The 5680-nt window shown below is 36.1% G+C and overlaps 1 protein-coding gene across 3 annotated transcripts in view; it reads right to left on the minus strand.

The window, feature by feature from the left end:
• The window catches only part of ATG4C (autophagy related 4C, cysteine peptidase), a 96385-nt gene that overhangs the window by 75463 nt on the left and 15242 nt on the right, over positions 1-5680 (minus strand). The window lies entirely within an intron of this gene.

Below are 5680 nucleotides of genomic sequence, written 5' to 3' on the forward strand. Positions count from 1 at the left end.
ACCCAGGAGGCGGAGCTTGCAGTGAGCTGAGATCCGGCCACTGCACTCCAGTCCGGACGACAGAGCGAGACTCCGCCTCAAAAAAAAAAAAAAAAAAAAAAAAGACTGAAACCCACTTTATTTCTGTAAAAAAATTTAAATGGAGCCAGGCATGGTGGCTCACACCTGTAATACCCACACTTCGGGAGGCTGAACGGGAGAACTGCCGGAGCCAAGGAGTTTTCAAGACCAGCCTGGACAACGTAGCGAGTTTTTCTCCCTATGAAATTAAAAATTAGCCAGACATGGTGGCGTGCACCTATAGTCCCAGCTACTGAGGAGGTTGGGGGATCACTTGAGCTGAGGAAGTTAGGGCTGCAGTAAGCAATGATTGTGCCACTGCACTCCAACCTGGACGACAGAAAAAGATCCTGTCTCAAAAATAAATAAATAGCCTGGCGCAGTGGCTCCCGCCTGTAATCCCAGCACTTTGGGAGGCTGAGGTGGGCGGATCACGAGGTCAGGAGATCAAGACCAGCCTGACCAACACGGTGAAACCCCGTCTCTACTAAAAATACAAAAATTAGCCAGGTGTGGTGGTGCACACCTATAATCCCAGCTACTCAGGAGGCTGAGGCAGGAGAATCACTTGAACCTGTGAGGTGGAGCCTGCAGTGAGCTGAGACCGTGCCACTGTACTCCAGCCTGGGCAACAGAGCGAGACTCTGTCTCCAAAAAAAAAATAGATATTAAAATGGCTATTTCTAAAAATCTTAACTTTGGAGAAATCATAGATTATCTTAAAAGATGATCCCTTGAGCCATGGTGGAAAGTAATACAAATTGAGACACTTTATAAAGGATAACCAAAAATTCCTATTGAAGAGGAGAGTTGCCTTACCACATATTAAAACACACTCTAAAACTACAGTAAAGTTTAGTACTACTTAAATTTAGTTTTCTTACTAGCACAGGATGACACTGAATAAAACATAATGGAGAGCACAAATATAAACCCAAGCATATTTAAGAATTTAGTACCAAAAAGGAAAAATACTTCACATGAGTGAGAAAAGATGGCTAATTTAATAAATAATGCTAAAATAATAAGCTACAGTTTTTAAAATAAAGCTAAATGACTACCTCAATAAATGATGAATTCTAGATGAATCAAATTTTTAAATACAAATGCAAACACGTAAGAATATGTGCACATACTCCAAGGAAACATAGATTTAAATTATTTTTTAAATCTTGGGGTAGAAAAGGCCTTTCTGGCTGGGCATGGTGGGGCTCATGCCTGTAATCCCCACACTCTGGGAGGCCGAAGCGGGTGGATCACCTGAGATCAGGAGTTCAAGACCAGCCTGGCCAACATGGTGAAACCTCGTCTCTACTAAAAATACAAAAAAATTAGCCAGGCGTGGTGGCAAGCGCCTGTAACCTCAGCTGCTTGGGAGACTGAGGCAGAAGAATTGCTTTAACCCAGGAGGTGGAGGTTGCAGTGAGCTGAGATTGTGCTACTTCACTCCAGCCTGGACAACAGAGCAAGATTCCATCTCAGAAAAAAAGAAAAGGTTTTTCTAAGTGTGGTATACGAAACCAGAAATCAGACAGGAAAATGTAATTAAATAAAAATGAAAACTTTGTAAAGAAAGAAGAAAAACAGCATGAGGTTCAGTTACAATCCAACAATAAGGAAAAAAGTTCAATACCAATTACATATATAGAGTTAATGTCCTTAATATACAAAAAGGTCTTATAAATCAGTAAGGAAAAACCTCAACAGAAAAAAAGGCAATTGGAAAAAGAAAAAAGCCTTAAACATATGAAATATTTTCAACCTTACTTATATCTAAGAAATGTACATTAAATGAATTTTTTCATCACCACAAGAGATAAAACTGCCAATCCTGAAAAAAAGGCAATTGGAAAAAGAAAAAAGCCTTAAACATATGAAATATTTTCAACCTTACTTATACCTAAGAAATGTACATTAAATGAATTTTTTCATCACCACAAGAGATAAAACTGCCAATCCTGAAGAAACAAGCATAATTAACAATAACATAACTATTTCTCAAATTATTAACTCATAAACAATAACATAATAATTTCTCAAATTATTAACTCTTTGATGGCAAAGAATAGCACAGCCAGCACAAAACAGACACAAAATCATCTGCTAATGACTAAATTATGGCATATATGTATTACAATGATATAGATCTATATTTATCACCATAAAAAGATATCAAAGGCATGGAGTGAGAAAAAAAGGGAACAGTATGAATACAACTTATGCATGTCGATAGATACATATCATATATGTATATACATATGCCCACACATGTACATATACACATAAAACAATGTCTAGAAGTTCATAATGTTAGTTTCTTTTTTTTCCTTTTTCCCCGAGACAGAGTCTTGCTCTGTTGCCCAGGCAAGAGTGCAATGGTACGATCTCAGCTCACTGCAACCTCCCCCTCCCAGGTTCAAGCAATTCTCCTGCGTCAACCTGCAGAGTACCTGGGATTACAGGCATGCACCACCATGCCCAGCTAATTTTTGTATTTTAAGTAGGGACAAGGTTTCACTATGTTGGCCAGGCTGGTCTCGAACTCCTGACCTCAGGTGATTCGCCCACCTCGGCCTCCCAAACTGCTGGGATTACAGGCATGAGCCACCGCACCCAGCCCATAATGTTGGTGTCTAAGAAATGAACCTCTACTTTGACTTTCCTCTTTGCATTTCTCTTTATTATTTAAATTGTTCACATTGAGCCTCTTTTAAAAAATACCAAAATTATTTAAAAGTAAACTGCTCAAATAAAAAACTGAATACACTAAATTACAAATGTAACCAGGTTATATTAAATTCTAACAATACAACTGAAACTGCTGGACTAAAAAATTGACAGAGAAGACATCCTATTACAAAATTCCTAAACAGCTGCAAAGTTAAAATGCTGAGACATTTCTTTTCTCCTTTTTAAGATAAAGAACCTTATTCTTGTGATTCTTAAAGACATCAGATTCAGCTATTTAGTCATGTGAAAATTTAACTTCCTCAATTTAATTGCCCATGGCAACTCTAGCTAAATAAAATAACTGGGAGGATTATTCCTTGTTAATTCATAATTTTTGTTTCTCCTTAAATGGGGTAACATTTGGAAAGAGAAAAAGTAATAAATTAACGCTTTGTTCTATTAAAATATTTTATTTATATTTGTGTCAGATAAGCCAAGGAAAGTAAGACAAACAGTACTTTTAGTTTAACTGTAAATGAGAAAAAAAAGCAAAACAAAAAAAAAAACCACACAAATGAGGAAACCACTTCCCTGGTTTTGTAAAAAAAAAAAAAAAAAAAAAAAAAAGAAATTAAAATGCATTTGTCTACAAAGCATAAAGAAAAGTAATAATTTCACCACTACCCAGTGTATTTCAATCCCTGTAGCAGTTAAAATACCTGCTTTCACTGCCCCAGTGATTAACTGATAGCCAAAATTCTTGTTTATTCTATGTGGTGTCATAGATTCTCAGTCTGGAAAAGCATCGAAATAATATACTTCACAATTTCCAAACTATTTTTAGAAGGTGCTTATTAATTATTTCTTTAAAAACTATGAGAAATCATTAAATATTCTCTCTTTTTTTTTTTTTTTTTAAGTAAAAAGGGGTCTCCCTCTGTTGCCTAGGCTGGACTGTGCAGTGGTGCAATCATAGTTCACTGCAGACTTAAACTCCTGCATTCAAGCAATCCTTCTGACTCAGCCTCCCAAGTAGCTGGGACTACAGGCACCCATCACCATTCCTGGCTTAGAGAAATTATTAAATCTTTTTTCAAGTAGATGTTCTTTACTAACACATACTACAACAACCTTATCATCTGCCATCTTCATATTTCTGTGCATTGTTAACATTCTAACAAATCTAAAAGTTATCATTTTAACTAGATGATAAAAGTATTAGAGAGAAAACTTTATTTTATCCTATCTCAGTAAACGAAGATAAAGCTAACAGATGAGGTTTATTCCTAACTTTACTGTTAATGATACAAAAAGCACAGTGAAGACTAAGCAGAATTCTTTTGGAGAGCAGAGCTACAACATTTGATATGAAAATTATCGATTGAGACCCAGATGTCATTTTTAGAGTCACTTTTCTAACCAATAACCATACATTAAGATAGTCAAAAAATTGTAAACTGATAAATGTAAAGAGTACTCAAATCAATGTACAAGAAGGGCAGGTGAAGGTAATCAGCCTCTCCCATCTAGCAATAAGTAGACTACTGTATCCACTGAGGATTTAAGGCCAAATAAATGCTCCTGGCAGAACTTTAGGGACAAAGTCTATGGAATACATCTCAGTCATATGGTGCAATGGGTAAAAACGCTGCAGACCTCTGGAATTTGCGAATGCTTGGGCATCTTCCTCAGATAGTATTCTGCTGTTAAATGAAATATAGATATTGATTTAGAATTTTTTATGTGCTTTTAGCTGTATCATCAAATAAAATGAACCGTGAAGTCTACTCTTTTATCTATTGTATGTAACCTTTTCTACCTGCTTGCATTTTTAGTAACAAATATCAATCCCTTATCTGATCCTGAAGGTCTCTAATACAATGGGCTATCATCTTTGCTCTCATTTCTTCTCTCCCTCTTCTTTGTTTACAGAAACATTAATTATTGTGTCCATTTCTATTCCTTCTCTTCACCTATATCTGCCAATCTTCTATCTTCATGCACTGAACTTGTACTCTATAAATGGTCAGTCTGTAAATTATTTTCCTTATCTTTTTAAAAAGTGGCAAATATGAAGGGGAGAGCAATAGTAATAATATTTATGTGCAATGTCCCCTTTCAGAGCTAAGGGGTAGGCAAGGTACATAGCAGTAAGAGATAATGACAAAAAGACTGAAAAAAGGAACAGCAACACAATAAAGGCAGGACATGCAAGTTCAGAAAATGGTTTTGAAAAGAAGAATAAAGGGCTGATAGCAGAGAGACTAATAAGATAGTTTTGCCTCAAGAAAAATCTTATAGACATTCTTAGGACTCCTCAGGATCACATCCTCCAATAAAAAACACTGAATCAATGCCCCGCTACTTTATTATGACAACTTAAATAAAATACCAATGCATTCTTCTCTTAAATCTAACGAGTAAAATATACATGAAAGAAACTAAGTATTAAGCAGAAACACATTTATGGTCACACATGACTTCTACCAAGTTCCTCACACCCGGCTTGTGGCAAAAACCTCCACTTGTGCAGCACTGCATATTACATGTTCACAGACTGTGCAAAGTCATCATCATAACCAACTTAAATAAGATGTAAGGAGTTTAAATGACCTCAATCATGTACTTGAAGACCAAAATAAGAATTATTAATACATCTAGGCTATTTTTAAGATAGCCTTAAGCCTTGATCTTATCTCTAAGAAGAACATAATATTTACCACACAGTTGTTTGATAAATACATTTTAATTATGTCAGGTTCTTGGTAACCTCTGATAAGTCGAAGGTAACTACGAATACTTGGAGCCTCCATACTTCAAAACGCAACTTTCCAAGCTCTTAATATTAACTCATGGGCAATAATTAATAGCCTACCAACCAAAAAAAGTCCAGGACCAGATGGATTCACAGCTGAATTCTACCAGAGGTACAAGGAGGAGCTGGTACCAT

This window comes from Colobus angolensis, unplaced genomic scaffold (assembly GCF_000951035.1).
Source record: "Colobus angolensis palliatus isolate OR3802 unplaced genomic scaffold, Cang.pa_1.0 Scaffold102, whole genome shotgun sequence".
In the NCBI taxonomy this organism is placed as follows: domain Eukaryota; kingdom Metazoa; phylum Chordata; class Mammalia; order Primates; family Cercopithecidae; genus Colobus; species Colobus angolensis.